Source organism: Aethalodelphis obliquidens, unplaced genomic scaffold (assembly GCF_003676395.1).
Source record: "Aethalodelphis obliquidens isolate GAN/ISIS:26980383/991018 unplaced genomic scaffold, ASM367639v1 scaffold42, whole genome shotgun sequence".
NCBI lineage: Eukaryota > Metazoa > Chordata > Mammalia > Artiodactyla > Delphinidae > Aethalodelphis > Aethalodelphis obliquidens.
The window spans coordinates 17,540,989-17,559,559 of record NW_020837986.1 but is presented as its reverse complement, the minus strand read 5'-3'; the positions used below and the strand labels follow the sequence as shown (position 1 = coordinate 17,559,559).

The 18,571-nt window shown below is 44.2% G+C and overlaps 1 pseudogene; it reads right to left on the bottom strand.

The window, feature by feature from the left end:
- Positions 1–11,138: 11,138 nt before the first annotated feature.
- LOC113605464 (transmembrane protein 41A pseudogene) lies at positions 11,139–13,091 on the bottom strand (annotated as a pseudogene).
- Positions 13,092–18,571: the final 5,480 nt, after the last annotated feature.

Genomic DNA, 18,571 nt, shown 5'->3' with positions numbered 1-18,571 from the left:
AGGTACCTTTCTGATATGGGAATTTGATATTGGGGGAGGCTGTACATAGGAGCAGGAGGTAAGTGGGAGAGCTCCATAATTTCCACTCACTTGTGCTGGGAACCTAAAGTTGTTATAAAAATTAAAGTCTATTAAAAAAAATAATAAACACTGGACAGAGTCCTGCTAAGGTCTGCCTCCCAGAGGCCCATCCTGCCTGTCCCAAAAGAGGCAACCTTTAAACCTAAGTAAAGAAGTCAGGCTCCCTCTGGCTGGATCCCCCTACAAACAACAGCACCAAAAAGTCTTTCCTGGCTTCTTTGATGGTCATAAGCACCCTGCATGTGAGCGTCTCATATGCCACAGAACATCTGCTGAAATGCAAAGGCCCCAGGGAGAGAGGCTCATATTCATTATCCCACTCTGTGAATGAGTTAGAGCCTCTTTTGAGAGCAGGAAACAGGGACAGAGACACAGGACACCTTAAAGAGTCTTCAGACCCAGGACACAGGGCACCCAGCACAGTAAACCTTTGACTAACCAAGATTAATTCTCTAGGTTTTGGCTCACCACAACTGCCCAGTAAGGCACTGATCTCCAGGTCACAGATCTGCACATTTACACTGGCTTTCTGTGGAAATGCTTTATTCTTACGTGGGGATTATGGGCAGCATGCCAGCCAGTACAAGGCCAAGTTTGGGGAATACACAGCATTTTTGTGATTTTAAAGCCACACTCCATAAGGGCTGTCTACTCTTCTCATGTGTAGCTGGTTCCAAGTTCCCCCCACTCACTCCACCCACACTGTGAAGACAGAGGTTGCCATTAGGGATGAGAGGGATGGGAAAAGTTATCAAAGTCCCTGGAGAGAAGAAGGGGTTAGGAGTTAAGGAAGAAAAAAACAAATAAGAAAGGAAATGGATCTTTCCTGCTGTAAGTCCTATTGGAAGATATGTGAGAACCAAATTCAGAATTCCATGGAGCTCATTCTATGTGCATTAGGGTGTGAACAGCTGCCACCCCCAGCCCTCAACGTGAGTTAGACTTGTTTTTTCTGGCTCAGAACCCCCAGCCCATTTTGCCAGCCACCCCCAAGTCTGAACTTGCAAAGAGTGGGCTCAAGTTCTATCTTTGGAATTTATCCCTCTCTCACCACTAAAAATAAAATATCCCAGCTGTCCAATGTGGTTTGTGACAGACCCTCCCAGTGACCCCACTCCTATAACCAGTGAAAATAGAGATGATCTATTGAGTGTGGCATGGCTCCCCAGCCACTGCCTCATAACTGTCTCCTGCCCATAACCCACTTCTCTCTATCCAAGGCTTCTTGGAAACACTTGATTTCAAGAAAAAGTCATGTGGGTCTTAAGTCATGTGCAGTATGAAATGGTAAAGATGACCCTTTGGTGCCACGTAGAATTTGAGATTCAAAAATATGAATTACCAGAGAGGAATAAATAGCCAGAATCAGTGGGAGACACAAGGATAGTCTTTTCTCTAGGAACAAGGGAAAAAAGGCCATTATGACTTGGATGGAAACAAAGGAAAGCAATTAATTGTGACCTTGAATTATGCTCATAAGTTCTTCCAGTGGTCAACTGTACTAAGCAAGAACTACTTGAGTGCATGTGATTCATTTCTGTAAATTTATTCTGACCTGAGCAGAATAAAGAGCAGATCCCAGTTAAATATTTCATGTGAACAGTCCAAGAATAAGGAAATGAGAAAAAAGGAAAGAAGAAAGGAATCCCTTTATTAGACAAATTGCAATACATATTCAACCAACATTCATGGAGTGCCAACGATAAATCAGGCACTATGCTCCAGATATTTTCATGTCCACTAAAGCCCTCGCCCCACTCTGCTATTCAAACTCATGCCATCTTGAGTACCACCTCCTCTGGAAAGAGACTACTGGTCCACTTATGCATGCAAAGTTTTCCTGAGTGGAGTTACCTCCTAACATGCCAGAACCTACCATGCCTGACTCCAAAGGAATTAATTTCTCAAAGTGATACAGCCCTAGGTAGACTGGGTATCAGAGATATCTGGGACAGCAGTCTTCCTGTAACTGTCTATAAGTCCTACATAGGAAGAGCAGGGTGGCCTGTTTCAACCCATCTCTCTGGGAGAGCTTATCTAAGTTCATATATTCCATGATCTGAGTGTCTACTATGGACAAGACAGCAATTGGGCTCTCAAGAGTCTTAACCATTATCTCTCCTGCTCCCAATCCTGACTCTAAGAGCAGCCCAAAGTGTGGTTTGGGAGGCTGTGAGCACCTCACAGGGTAAGGATGGACCTCATATTGTCTTTCTCCAAACCTCCTTTTTCCATGTCCAGACAGACCTCCCTGGGGGAATGAAAACTCCCCACAATCTCTCCATATTGCAGAGGCAATGAGATCTAGAGTCTGGCCTTCCAGAGTCCCCTCCCAGCTCCAGGGGCCCTGGTCCTAATTGCTGGGACTTGATGAATGAGTTTGATTTTCTTCTTGTAAGATTTTTCTAAAATTTTATATTATAAGCTTAGAACTTCACTCTATATTTAACCTCATTTGATCTTGGTGAGCTTTCAGTTTTAGGCGTTGTGTTGGGCTGTAGTTTTCATGGGGAAAAAATCCCCTCACTTCTCCTTTGCCTGCCCAGGGACAAGAAAGCCAATTGTTGGGAAACATCATTCCCACCCCTGGTACTAGGTTACTTTCTAATCCTAAAAGGCTCCACTAGAATCAGCCCCTGCCCAGTCCTCATGGAAATGCTGGAGCAAGGCTCCTGTGAACTGATTAATGTTTCTTGGGCCAGACAGGTTCCTCAGTGATAGTTTTTACCCATTAACTCACTTGGGGTTTTAGACAAACCCTATGGGCAGGACAATTCTTTTGCAACATACCACCGACAGACTATACATCCCACCACTGAAATTCGTGTCTTATTTTTAGTGTGAGCTCAATAATGTAAAGTGCAATTGTTCATGAACCTATGTGGATCTCCCGGGCCTGAGTGAGGCCAGTGAGCAGGAAATACAAAGGGAAGAAATAGTTTGGTTGGAAGGCATCACCTGCAGACTCTTCCTCCCAAGCCTCCTTCTGGGTGAGTGGAGATGTGAACTGAGACCTTTTGGAAATAATCCAGGGTAGATCCAGGTGACTTGTCAGGGCTTCAGAGACAAGTTGTATCTGGATAGCAAGGAAAGGGCATGAGGGAAGAGAATTCTTTAATTTTACACCTATCATGTGCTAGGAACTACAAATGCATTACTTATCTCTGAAAACGGCCCCATTTTATACACATGACAAAATAAGTCTCAAAGAGTCAAAAATTTCCCTGTGGAACCAGGTGGTGGATCCAGGTTTAAAGATAGATCAGACCCAACCCAGGTACTTGTTCCAAGTGTTGTGCCTTATGGTGAATGAACTCATGGTGAAGCCTCAGCAAAGCTACTAGTATGCCCATCTTTGTCCCCAGGGCTCCAAACCTCCCTTTTCTTTAACTGAGACATTCTCTAGGAGTTGAGATCTCACAGTGTAATGGTCATTGGTCCTGAACATGTGGGAGAGCATTTCAAACCCTTGACATTTCAAACCCTTGACAGATGAGAGAAGTTAGAGCCTCCATTATTTCTCTGCACATCTCTTTCCCCATCACTGCTCTGAGCATCTGGGGAGGCCCTAGTCCCTTCTGAGCCTAAACTACCCATTTATAGGGCCTTCAGAGACATCTAGAACTAAACCAGCTTGTGCCTGAGTCAAGGCATTTGAGGATTTGTAATCCTGTCTCCCATCCCTGTAAAATTTGGAATCCATAAAAGAGCAACTCTCTCCCTGCCCTAGACTGGGCTCCTTCATTCTCTCTTCATTTTTTCTGGCCCTAAATCCCCTCAATAGATTCACCATACCACCCATTCCTATTCCCTCTCTGGAACCTTCCTTCCATTGTAAGCAACACCCCCCCACCTCCATCATGTTCTAAGCCAACTGCAGGAATGCACTCTGAGGATGCCAGTCCCTTCCCAGTCCTCTTCAGTAGGAGATTATCTTTCTCCCACACCCACACAGCACTGGGTCACTCTCCTGACCTCCTTTACACCTCTACCACTGAGTGGAAACACCTCCTCTGATGCCTTCATCCCCCAAGTCTATCACTCTCTGTTGCTCCTCTGGTTAATTTCATCTACCCACCTCCTGGCCCTGCCCTCATTCTCTGACCACTTGGCCTCTAGACTTCCTCTCCATGCAGTTTCTTAAGATTATTTTGGAAGATCCTAATGTGTAGGAAAGTGGCCCATCCTCATACTTTGTTTACCTCTCAGTCCTTGTACTCTCTCACTTCTACTCTATCTCAGCCTTTCACTTCCAGAGCCAAGACCTGAATCTTTGCTCTAGTCTAACACCCCATTCAACTGGTACTAGTGGGCTGTCCTCCACTCCTGGATCTTACCACTCCTCTCTTTCCACCTCATAGAGGTCCCATCCCTTGACACACCCTCCCCTATGTACCTAGTACATCTCTGCATCCTGGATGTTTTTCTTTTTTCTTTTTTCTTCCCCAGAATGAACACTTTGTTGGATTGTTCTCTAACCAGAACCCTCAATTTCCTTGCACACTCATCCTCTGCTTCAACTTTCCTACAAAATATCCATCCAAGATCCAGATTCCAATCTACGTTATCTACTTTTCTATGATGCCAAGGGTTTCTGGAGAAAACCAGTCATTACAAATCCAAATTCTCCAAACTTAGCTGGGCCCCAGGTGCCCTAAATTAAGCAATTCTGTTATTAATCCTTGGTAGTAGAGTTCATCTCCCACTGTCCCCAACTATTCTAACATTTTTTTCCTCACAAAACCCCTACTCAACTCTTTCCCCACTTCCCACCCTCAGAAAATGACCTTGACTTCTACCTTATGGAGAAAAAATGTCATCAGACATGAACCTCAATTTCCTGGCACACTTTTCTACCTCCACAGTCAGTTTCCTTCCCCCTGTACAAGGCCAGGCCCTCAATATACTCATTGCTCTTTCCCTTACACTTTCCATTTGTCTTTCTCTACTGGCAACTTCCTTTCAGACTCTAAACAAGCTGACATTGTTTAAATAATGTTTATTTCATATTGCCCTCTATCTGCTCTGTAATTCCCCTCCTTTCCCACTCATCTACACCTCCAAGAATACTTGTTACTGCTTTACCTATGAAATCAGAACCAAACCTGCTCCTACTATCCTTCCACAAAAGTCACACATTACCTCTATACCATGATCAGCCCTAATGTTGCTAGATTTCTTTACATCTTTAGCACCCCTTCCTCCTTTAAAAGCTCCATTCTCTTCCCTTCCATATCATTGCACCCTTCTGGTAGCTTTCTGGCCCTTCCTTCTCTATTTTGGGGCACGCTTTTCCTTTGCTTTCCCCTTGAAGATCAATCAAGACCCACTGCTCTCTGTCTCCTGCAATGACCTTATACTTTTCTAGTTTTAACTGCCACCCATATGCTGATAACTTCCAGATCCATCCCTCCAGTCCTGACCTTCAACAATTCACAGCAGATTCAGAGTCCTAAGCATTTCCACTTGTATGTCCCATGGATACAGATTTTAAATGGCTCTCAGTCTTCCCCACCTCAAAATTGCTTCTTGTTCTAAATTCTCTATCTCAGTGGCTTCATGATACACCCAGTCAACAAGTTAGAAACTTGAGGGTCATCCTTGAGCCCTTAATATTTCCAATGCTCTACATTTATTCTCTGACTCCAGTCTATCAGTTTGAGTTCCTCAAAGCCATTCAACTGAACAATAGCATGAAGACATTTAAACATTGAAGGGATTTTCAAATACAGTACAATTACCTCCTTAGTAAATTAAATGAGTCCCACATCCCCAACCAGAAAGAGTGTAAAATAATGTTTTTCAAGATGAAACTAATGAGGTTCTTTCTAAATGTAGAGAAAAGATTAAACCTGCAGAGGCAACATTCAAAATTTCATCCCTGATACAAAAAAATATCACACAATTACCAAGAAGCTGATAAAACCAGTTTCATAGTTTTAGCTTTCCCATTTTTGGTCTATGGTTCACATCAAATCAATTTTTATGCATAGTGTGAGGTAGGAGTTAATGGGATTTTTTTCCATATACATATGTTGTTCCAGGACTATTTTTGAAATAGACTTTCCCATTCTCCATTAGATTGTTTTCATGCCTTTGTTGAAAATTAAATGACTATATAAGTGAGGTCTATTTCTGAGTTCTTTCTTCTGTTCCATATATCTCTTTGTTGATCCTTATGCCAGCATGACACACTCTTGATTACTGTAGCTTCATAGTTAGTCTCAAAGTCATGTAGTATAAGTTCTCCAATTTGTTGTTCTCTTTCAATATTGCTTTAATATTCTAGGGCCTTTGCATCTCCACATACAACTTAACAATTTATCAGTTTCTGGAAGAAAAAAAAAGACCCTACTGGGATTATAACTGAATGATACAGGATTTCTGTGAATGTGTCAAAACTCTTGCTCCAAATTTTCAGCTGTGCCTTTAGTAAAACTAATGCCACAAGTTACATTGGGGCAGCAATGGTTCCAAGTCCACCAACCCCAACCTGTATACTTGATTTCTCATGGCATTTTGTCGAAAAACCACTCAGGATTGTCTAACACTTTGACAAAGAGTCAAAGACCAAAGGACTATAGCTGATAAAAGCCTCAGTCAGAGCTGCCTTCTCTACACACTAAATGGTTTCCTATAGGGAAAAAATAGTATTAGTTTTCAAAGGAAGAAAGTTTCATTTGGGTCATGGGTCACTATGGTAACCCATCTTCTTCAGGCATACTGAATGACCTTTTTCTTGAAATAGCTATTCTTTCAAAGTTCCCAGTCCTGAGAAGCAGGGCCTGGCTGCTCTCTGATGTTCACTGGAGGAGGCCAACACAGGACAGAATAAGGAGATATGTCTTAAGACTTTACCCACAAGGGGACCTGTTTGGGAGAGAAAGGTATCTTGGACACTCTAAGGAGGCCATGAATTGCAGGGGTTAACCTCTCAGAATTTTGAGTGTGGGATGGGTGATAATGTGCATTGGTTCAAACTCATAATTCTTACCCTAATGGACCTTTCAGTCTACTTAAATAATTAAGAGAAAAACAAAGCAATCCAAATTGTTAAAAGGATACATTTTCCTTTCTGCAGAAAATCTCAGAGTCTTTAATAGATATATCTGCCTTGTGGCTCCCAAGAAGGAACATGGCATGTACAATTTCCCAAACTTATTTGACCATGGAACTGATCTATTAGAATGTTATTTGTATCATTCTCTTTCAGGAACCTCAACATCCCTGAGTGACAAATAGCCAACCTCTTTGGTAAATTCCATAGGCTGAAAAATTGTTTATAATCATGAAATAGTCTTTATTAATATTTCCTCTTGGAAGAATTCACAATATTACCTCCATTTGGTGTTACCCCAGAGGTCCACGATGACCCTTAAATGGTATGGATTTTGATGGTATTGTCCTATAGGCCTGTGCCCCTTAACATAATATTTATTTGAAGACATACAACAAAAGTATACCAAAGATGTCCCAGATGTTTAGACATGTGCCTTATATCCCAGCTAGAACTAATCTAGGCTGGAGCAGAAACTGGATCATAAAGGTTGAGAGAAGCCTTGCCAAAGGACCCATGCAGGTAGTGTCTTTCAGGGGTTGCTGGAGCATCTGTTGAGGAAGACCTAAGTTAGAGAGATTTCAAGGCTGAGTCCAAGAGAACAATTCCCATATCACATGATCTAGAGGCTGGAAGGAGAGTCCCCTTCTTAAATTTGTCCTGGGCCTTGAATGCCCTGCCATTAAATTTTGAAGAAAGTATAATTGGGACCTCAATTAGGCAAGAGGTGGAAAACATTTGTTTAACAAGGGTATTGATCCACTTAAAAGTTTTATTGAGGTTTAAAAAGAATAAAAAGCAAACTTGTTGGATTAGAAACACCCTCAAAGGAAATTGAGCCCTCATCTGTCAACCCCAGTAGTCTTGCTATAACTGTCCACCACTCTGCCCCTTTGGCCCTGCACTGGCCCCTTAGTACCAGAACATTCCCTATATGCAGTAACTCTAGTGGGGAACAAGCTGAACCAAAAGTCTCTAATTCAATATGACAACCAGCCAGGATATTCCGGTTTTTATTTGGAAACTGCCCTGGTCCACAAAGGTGTCAAGGTCTATTAGCTATCCATAGGGCCAGGATTCCCAGTCTGAGCTCCCTACCTTTGGAAATCTGAATAACAGGAAAGAAGCTTGGGTTATATGCTGGGCACTTGCATTGGAGCCATACATTCTAAATTTCCTCAGCTAATCTGATTTTCTTCTGAAAAGAATCAGTTTTTGGTGTCTGAACAGCTAGCCCACATACTGAGAACTCCCTTTACTGAGGGCACCCCTCCACACACAAAAAGAGCCCTCCCTAATTATCCCAGCACCACAGTATTCCTTTCTCAAAAGCCCTGCAAAATTTGCTAGGCCCAGTTGTGTCTTAAGGCTTGAGCTTTATCTGAACTCTTCATCCTTAGTATGGACAGGTGGGGAGGAGAATCAATTCACTCTAGAGTAGGAGTGATATATATATATATATATATATATATATATATATATATATATATAGCACCATTACCCCCATTTCCCACGTCTTTATCTGTGACAGACAATATTAATCAATCATTGTTCTTTTCTGCTGAGCCCAGATATGGCATCAAAAATCCTCTGCACAGAAATTGGTAGGAGCTAGAGTCTAAGATAAAGCATATTTTCCATCCCTGTTCTAGAGATTACAGTGTGCTGTTAGAATGTACCATGAAAAAGATACAGGTTATGGTTGTTCTGATGAGGGAGAGATTTATTCATTTACTTATTTCATCAGATATTTATTGAGCATTTACTTTATGCCAGGCACTGTGCTCAGAAGAGGAAGGTAGAAAGTGTCATAGAAGTACAGAATAGGGGCAATCAAATCAGACTCGGGTTGGGGGGTCAGAGGAAACTTCCTAGGGGAGGTAAATTTTTTTAAATTAATTTATATGTTTTAATTTATTATTGGCTGCATTGGGTCTTCATGGCTGTGCGTGGGGGCTACTCTTCATTGCGGTGCACAGGCTTCTCATTGCAGTGGCTTCTCTTGGTGCGGAGCATGGGCTCTAGGCATGCGGGTTTCAGTAGTTGAGGCACGTGGGCTCAGTAGTGTGGCTCGCGGGCTCTAGAGCGCAGGCTCAGTAGTTGTGGCACACGGGCTTAGTTGCTCCACAGCATGTGGGATCTTCCCGGACTAGGGCTCGAACCCATGTCCCCTGCATTGGCAGGTGGATTCTTAACTACTATGCCACCAGGGAAGTCCCTATGGGAGGTACATTTTTAAGGAAGAAAAGAAATTAGATAAATTTGGAACCAGGGTTGTGGAGAGTGTAGCAGACAATAAGAACAATTTATGTAAAGACACAGATATACAACAGATATCCAGAAGTTTTGATGATTAAGGTAAAGGATATCAGATAGAAACAATAGGAAATGAGTTATGTGTATTTTTCAGAACACTAAAGTCACAAAGTATAGCAGAGGGAGTGTTTAAGAAGAATTCATGCTACTGTGTATGTGGAAGTGCATTGCAGAGAGGGTGACACTCTAAAACAGCACTAAAACAGTGTGGTTTGTCAAACAATAGCATCAGCATCACCTGGGAACTTGTTAGAAATGCAGATTCTCAGGCCCCACTCCAGACCCACTGAATCAGAAACTCTGAGGAAGAATCCTAGAGATCTGGGGTTTACCATGCCCTCTGGGGATTCTGATGCACCCTAAATATCCAGAAGCACTGCTCCAAAATAATAGTTGATGTTATTACCATCACTGATCCCACCCACTTCCAAGTCCCTTCACCATCCCAAATTGGAACAGCATTTCCCCCACTGCACTCAAATTCACCTACTCTTGATTTACCTGGCTCCATCAACACCAGTGCTGCCCAGGATTTCAGACTACATTTCAGTATGACTTTGATTCCCTCCTCCTCCACACTACCCAACACATCCCATCTGCCCTTATGCCCTGGAAGCATATTAGTCTGACTAATAACCTGAATCCACTAAACACAGATTAAAGTTCAAGAGATGAAGTGACAGTGGGCATAATAGAAAAGGTCATGTCAATCTAGTCTACCAGCCAGATGCACTTTTCCTCAACTTCCCTCTGGGCAAGGATGGAAAGCACAGGCTTTAAGCCAGCCTACATGGCCTCACATCCTGCCTTTTCCTCTTTCTTTCTGTGTCACTTTGGGTGAATTATCTAAGATTTCTGTGCCTCAGTCCCCTCAGCTGTAAACTAGAGATAATAAGGTATTTATCTCATTGAGTTATTATGGAGATGAATGAGTTCATACAGGTAAAGTACTTTGAACAGTGTCTAGCTCAATAAGTAGTAGTAGTAGTAGTAGTAGTAGTAGTAGTAGTAGTAGTAGTATCACCATTACATTATTCACCTATTGCACCAGTCTCCTGTCCTCCAGTCTGTCTTCACTGCTCTTGGTCTTGCATCCTGGCCCACTGGAAGTTGTTTAAATGGCAACTTCATGTTGAACATGTCATTCCCCTCATCAAAAGACTTCTGTCTTAGGCCGTCATTATCATTGATTTTAAATGCCCACCTCCTTTTTTAAAGAAATGGAATCCTTTGCTTCTAATGGGCTCTTACAGATAATAGTAGAACTGTTTTTTTTTTTTTTTAAATATCCATTTATTTGGGAAATTGCTTTGCCTGTAAACTCACAACTGATAAGGCACATTGTTGCAAAATCACGGGGGAGATGGGAGAGAGACCAATCCAAGGATCTGGATAAAGGGCAAAGGGCCATACTTTCAATAGTGTAGAGAGCTTCCTTGTGTCTCCCCTTCCCTCCTCCTACTTCACAACACAAAGAGCCACGGATCTCCAAGTCCAGTTGGCATCCTCCTCACTCCCACTCTTGTTATCAAGCTTCTTTTAAAGCAACACATCCTTAAAAATGAAGTCCTTGTTGTGTTTTTTGAATTATACCATGTCCAAAAAATACTGCTTGGAAATTCATTCTCTGTCATGAATTCCCAAGAATTCATGTAGAACAACTGGTCTACATTAAAGCCTTGGCAAGATTCTTGGCTAAGCCAAATCAAAAACCCAGCAGATGGTGCCCAGGGACAACAGTTCTGCTAAGAAATGATGAGTTACTCCTGTAGGGTACAGGATCCCAGAGCTGGTCATTTTAGGTGCCAAGGCCCTTCTGTCCTTGGAAGCATGAACAGGTCTGTGCCAATTCAACACTGCAGCCATAGGAAGCCATGACAGCTACAGATCATTAAAATGCAACACAACAAATTAATCCAAAACCAAATTTTCCCCTTAATTCACCTGAATTAAAAGATAAAATAGAATTATTCCCTCAGTTATTCTCAGGAAATGACAAAATGAAAAAAAGCATTCAGAGGGTATACTGGGTGATATTGGAGTGTACTGAATCCATTGTCCCAGCAAGACAGAGGAGGGATTTCCACACAGAAAGGACAGACTAGAAAATGTACTCACAGTCATTTGGTTCAAGTGAGTCAAGGGTTCTGCCCATCCAGATGGGTAAGAACTTCTCCAGAGTATTCATAACGTACAGAGTTTGCTCCACTGATATTCAATAGTCTGTTTGCAATCAGCTGAATTGTCAGGACATGCAAACAAGAGGAGATGTGACATATGTGGTAACATCAGTGCGTCTGAACACAAAGAGCATCACAGCAATCACTGTGTTTTTGAGCTGTACATGGAAATTCCATGCAGTTTGTCAGCTTGTTTCCTCTGATTTATGGAAGAGGTAGGTCATCAGCAAAACAGTGCAGAAGGATCACTCTTCAGGAGACTAACAAGATGAAGAGTGGTGTCAGTGATGTGGGTTCACATGTCATTATCTACACTAATCATGTCCACGAGGGACGTAAAAGGATAACACCTGTCACAACAGCTGATCACTGTGCAGAAGAGGCGCCCTGGACAAGGGCAATCGGCAGCCTCTCCCGAAGCAGCTCAGGGCTTGGCCTGAGTTCCTTGTTATTCAGTAAAATACAAACAGGATTTGCTAGGAGGCCATCCATTTTGCAGAGTGTCCTGCTAAATCAGGGCTGCCTTGAGAACCTGATATAATTCACCTTCTAGAGCACAGAGTGTCCTTCATGACAAGACAGTGCACACAGAACAATAGTGTCTAAATCACCTGTTGAGAATAATTTAAAAACAATGAGGGGCTTCAGAGGACCACGCCCATTACACAAATAAATAAACAGTAGAGTCCAGGGACGAGGCAACCAAAGGATCCAGATCAGGTGTCCTTCCTACTATTTAGATGATGAGCGTTGCTCGTTTCATTCAAATGTAGGTCCTTCTGACTAAATTTTTTAATGAGGGTTCCAGGAACTAAGGCCACCAGGGCAATGGCCAACAGCTTAAAGGCAGTTTCCCAGGAGAAAAGAGCATCCAGAGAAGTCAGGGTTGACAGGATGGAGCCCGTCTGCACACAGATGAAATTATACGGAATCAAACCAGGAAGCTGGAGCCAGGGATGGCAAAGCCCTGTTTGTAGAGGTAGGCACTGCAGAAAAGCAGGAACACGTAGGCCTGATGCTCCTTCCGGTACTCTTGAAGGACCTCGGAGAGTTCCCGCAGCTCGGCCAGGTCCGAGGGGAACCACAGTGACCTGTCTCCAGCCTCCTTAGCTGTGCCCAGTGTCGACCCGCGGGGCAGTCGCGTCGACAGCAAGTACAGGGCGAAGGTGCAGCCGGCAAAGACCAGGAGGAGGCCGAGCACGGGGCGCATCTCGGCGCCAGCAGCACCTGGACCCGCCCCGCCGCGGAGGAGCCTGGAAGCAGCGCCAGGAACCTCGCTGCTAGCCAGTAGAACTGTTTTGATTGAAGTCAGGGAATAGGAAGTCCCTTCCAGCTTCTCCCTTGACCTTCATTGCACCTCAAGAGACATCCCTGTGGAACTCTGGGATATGAAGGGCCCAGCATATCCTCTGACCTGTGAAATCCAAACAGCAATCAAGTTGCCCATTTGCTACAAGATTATCTCCTCTCCAGAGAGGTACACCACAATGTGAAATTGCACCTTGTGAATTTACTCAAGCTGCTCACCTGATCTACCCATGATGGACCAGGATGCCTTTGGCTTGAACTTCCCACGTAACTGTCTGGTTTCACTCTGCTATATGTCCTCCCGGTCAGCCTAACCCCAAGGCACCACTACTTCCTCTTGGCCCTGGCCTCTCTTGTGCTTGTCAGACACCCTACTGAAGGCAAGGAACAACAGACCCTGGGGATCCCTGAGAACAGGGAAGCCCAGGAGGAGCTATGTCTAACTTAGAATGTTTTGGCCAGTTGCCGAGGCTTTGTTCCAATTTCTGATGTTCTTTAGAATCTTCTCATTACATCACTAAGAGAAGTACAATTAAGCTCTAATCTCTCCCTCTCTTTTTAGTAACTTTTAATTTGTTTTCTGATTATGAAAGCAATATATGGCTAATATATTAGAGTAAATATGTAATATACAGAAAATTATATTTTAAAAAATGCAAATAAAAATAAACTATAATGCCTCCACACAGAAACAGGCATTGTTAATACTTTGGTAGGTTTCCTTTGACTATTTTTGTATGAATACATTCACAATCATTCACACTCTTTGCAGGATAATCGTATAACTATAGGATATACATCATTGAAAAGTCTTCAAAAACAGAATTTTAAATAGCAAAATAATATTCTTTCTATTGGATATACATTAATTCAATAAACAATAACTAACATTTATTGCACACTTATTATGTGTCAGGTCTTGTGTTTGGTATTGATATATACAGTAATGAACAGACAGGTGTTGTCCCCATGGAGCTAATAGTCTTAGGTGGGAGGTACATTTATAACAAATGAACATGAAAATTAAAATTAAAAATTACAAGAGGCTGGAGGGGAAGATGGCAGAAGAGTAAGACATGGAGATCACCTTCCTCCCCACAGATACACTAGAAATACATCTACACGTGGAACAACTCCTACAGAACACCTACTGAACGCTGGCAGAAGACCTCAGACCTCCCAAAATGCAAGAAACTCCCCACGTACCTGGGTAGGGCAAAAGAAAAAAGAATAAACAGAGACAAAAGGATAGGGACGGGACCTGCACCAGTGGGAGGGAGCCATGAAGGAGGAAAGGTTTCCACACACTAGGAAGCCCCTTCGCGGGTGGAGACGGCGGGTGGCGGATGGGAAAAGCTTCGGAGCCACAGAGGAGAGCACAGCAAAAGAGGTGCGGAGGGCAAAGCGGAGAGATTCCCGCACAGAGAATCGGTGCCAACCGGCACTCACAAGCCCGAGAGGCTTGTCTGCTCCCCCGCCGGGGCAGGCGGGGCTGGGAGCTGAAGCTCGGGCTTCGGTCGGAGCGCAGGGAAAGGACTGGGGTTGGCGGCGTGAACACAGCCTGCAGGGGGTTAGTGCACCACGGCTAGCCGTGAGGGAGTCCGGGGAAAAGTCTGGACCGGCCGAAGACACAAGAGACTTTTTCTTGCCTCTTTGTTTCCTGGTGCACAAGGAGAGGGGATTAAGAGCGCTGCTTAAAGGAGCTCCAGAGATGGGCGCGTGCCGCGGCTAAAAGCACGGACCCCAGAGATAGGCATGAGACGCTAAGGCTGCTGCTGCCGCCACCAAGAAGCCTGTGTGCAAGCACAGGTCACTCTCTACACATCCCTTCCGGGGAGCCTGTGCAGCCCGCCACTGCCAGGGTCCCGGGATCCAGGGAAAACTTCCCCGGGAGAACGCATGGCACGCCTCAGGATGGTGCAACTTCACACCGGCCTCTGCCGCCGCAGGCTCGCCCCACACTCCGTGCCCCTCCCTCCCCCTGGCCTGAGTGAGCCAGAGTCCCCGAGCAGCTGCTCCTTTAACCCCGTCCTGTCTGAGCGAAGAACAGACGGCCTCTGGCGACCTACACGCAGAGGCGGGGCCAAATCCAAAGCTGAGCCCCTGGGAGCTGTGAGAACAAAGAAGAGAAAGGGAAATCTCTCCCAGCAGCCTCAGAAGCAGTGGATTAAAGCTCCACAATCAACGTGATGTACCCTGCATTTGTGGAATATATGAATAGACAATGAATCATCCCAAATTGAGGAGGTGGACTTTGAGAGCAAGATTTATGATTTTTTTCCCCTTTTCCTCTTTTTGTGAGTGTATATGTGTATGCTTCTGTGTGAGATTTTGTCTGTATAGCTTTGCTTCCACCATTTGTCCTAGGGTTCTATCCATCCGCTCTTTTTTTTCTTAATAATTATTTTCTATTTTAATAACTTTATTATATTTTACCTTACTTTATTTTATTATACTTTATCTTCTTTCTTTCTTTTTTCTTCCTTCCCTCCCTCCCTCCTTTCTTTCTTTCATCCTTTCTTTCTACTTCTACTAATTCTTTCTTTCTACTTTTTCACCCTTTTATTCTGAGCCATGTGGATGAAAGGCTCTTGGTGCTCCAGCCAGGAGTCAGGGCTCTGCCTCTGAGGAGGGAGAGCCAACTCCAGGACACTGGTCCACAAGACACCTCCCACCTCCATGTAACATCAAATGGCGAAAATCTCCCAGAGATCTCCATCTCAACACCAGCACCCAGCTTCACTCAACGACCAGCAAGCTACAGTGATGGACACCCTATGCCAAACAACTAGCAAGACAGGAACACAGCTCCACCCATTAGCAGAGAGGTTGCCTAAAATCATAATAAGTCCACAGACACCCCAAAACACACCAACAGATGTGGACCTGCCCACCAGAAAGACAAGATCCAGCCTCATCCACCAGAACACAGGCACTAGTCCCCTCCAACAGGAAGCCTACACAACCCACTGAACCAACCTTAGCCACTGGGGAAAGACACCAAAAACAATGGGAAATATGAACCTGCAGCCTACAAAAAGGAGACCCCAAACACAGTAAGATAAGCAAAATGAGAAGACAGAAAAACACACAGCAGATGAAGGAGCAAGATAAAAACCCACCAGACCTAACAAATGAAGAGGAAATAGGCAGTCTAACTGAAAAATAATTCAGAATAATGATAATAAAGATGATCCAAAATCTTGGAAATAGAGTAGACAAAATGCAAGAAACATTTAACAAGGACCTAGAAGAACTAAAGATGAAACAAACAATGATGAACAACATAATAAATGAAATTAAAAATACTATAGATGGGATCAATAGCAGAAAAACTGAGGCAGAAGAACGGATAAGTGACCTGGAAGATAAAATAGTGGAAATAACTACTGCAGAGCAGAATAAAGAAAAAAGAATGAAAAGGACTGAGGACAGTCTCAGAGAACTCTGGGAAAACATTAAATGCACCAACATTTGAATCATAGGGGTTCCAGAAAAAGAAGAGAAAAAGAAAGGGACTGAGAAAATATTTAAAGAGATTATAGTTAAAACTTCCCTAATATGGGAAAGGAAATAGTTAATCAAATCCAGGAAGCACAAGGAGTCCCATAGAGGATAAATCTAAGGAGAAATACACCAAGAAACATATTAATCAAACTGTCAGAAATTAAATACAAAGAAAACATATTAAAAGCAGCAAGGGAAAAAAAAACAAATAACACAAAAGGGAACCCCCATAAGATTAACAACTGATCTTTCAGCAGAAACTCTGAAAGCCAGAAGGGACTGGCAGGACATACTGAAAGTGATGAAGGAGAAAAACCTACAACCAAGATTACTCTAGCCAGCAAGGATCTCATTCAGGTTTGATGGAGAAATTAAAACCTTTACAGACAAGCAAAAGCTGAGAGAATTCAGCACCACCAAACCAGCTTTACAACAAATGCTAAAGGACCTTCTCTAGGCAAGAAACACAAGAGAAGGGAAAGACCTACAATAATGAACACAAACCAATTAAGAAAATGGGAATAGGAACATACATATCAATAATTACCTTAAATGTAAATGGACTGAGAAGGCGGAAGATGGCGGAAGAGTAAGACGCGGAGGTCACCTTCCTCCCCACAGATACACCAGAAATACATCTACACGTGGAACAACTCCTACAGAACACCTACTGAAGGCTGGCAGAAGACCTCAGACCTCCCAAAAGGCAAGAAACTCCCCACATACCTGGGTAGGGCAAAAGAAAAAAAGAAAAAACAGAGACAAAAGAATAGGGACAGCACCTGCACCAGTGGGAGGGAGCTGTGAAGGAGGAAAAGTTTCCACACACTAGGAAGCCCCTTCGTGGGCGGAGACTGCGGGAGGCGGAGGGGGGAGCTTCGAAGCCGCGGAGGAGTGCACAGCAACGGGTGCGGAGGGCAAAGCGGGGAGATTCCCGCAAAGAGGATCGGTGCCGACCGGCACTCACCAGCCCGAGAGGCTTGTCTGCTCACCCGCCGGGGCGGTCGGGGCTGCGAGCTGAGGCTCTGAGGCTCAGGTTTCGGTTTCGGACAGAGCGCAGGGAGAGGACTGGGGTTGGCGGCTTGAACATAGCCTGAAGGGGTTAGTGCACCACAGCTAGCCGGGAGGGAGTCCGGGGAAAAGTCTGCACCTGCCGAAGAGGCAGGAGACTTTTCCTTCCCTCTTTGTTTCCTGGGGCGTGAGGAGAGGGGTTTAAGAACGCTGCTTAAAGGAACTCCAGAGACGGGCGCGAGCCGCGGCTAAAAGCGCGAACCCCAGAGACGGGCGCGAGCCGCGGCTGAAAGCGCGGAATCCAGAGACGGGCGCAAACCGCGGCTAAAAGCGCGGACCCCAGAGGCGGGCGGGAGACGTTAAGGCAGCTGCTGCTGCCGCCACCAAGGGGCCTGTGTGCAAGCACAGGTCACTCTCCACACCCCTCTTCCGCAGAGCCTGTGCAGCCCGCCACTGCCAGGTTCCCGGGATCCAGGGACAACTTCCCCGGGAGAACGCACAGCACGCCTCAGGCTGGTGCAAAGTCACGCCGGCCTTTGCCACCGCAGGCCCGCCACGCACTCCGTGCCCCTCCATCCCCGCCGGCCTGAGTGCGCCAGAGCCCCCGAATCAGCGGCTCTTTTAACCCCATCCTGTCTGAGCAAAAAACAGACGACCTCCAGCGACCTACACGCAGTGGCAGGGCCAAATCCAAAGCTGAGCCCCTGTGAGCTGTGAGAACAAAGAAGAGAAAGGGAAATCTCTCCCAGCAGCCTCAGAAGCAGCGGATTAAAGCTCCACAATCAACTTGATATACCCTGCATCTGTGGAATACCTGAATAGACAACCAATTTGGGATGCCAAATTAAGGAAGTGGACTTTAGGAGCAAGATCTATGATTTTTTCCCTTTTCCTCTTTTTGTGAATGTGTATGTGTATGCTTCTGTGTGAGATCTTGTCTGTATAGTCTTGCTTCCACCATTTGTCCTAGGGTTCTATCCGTCCATGGTTTTTTTTTTTTATTTTTTTTAAATTTTTTTCTTAATAATTAATTTTAATAATGTTATTATACTTTATCTTCTTTCCTTTCTTTCTTTCTTTCTTTCTTTCTTTCTTTCTTTCTTTCTTTCTT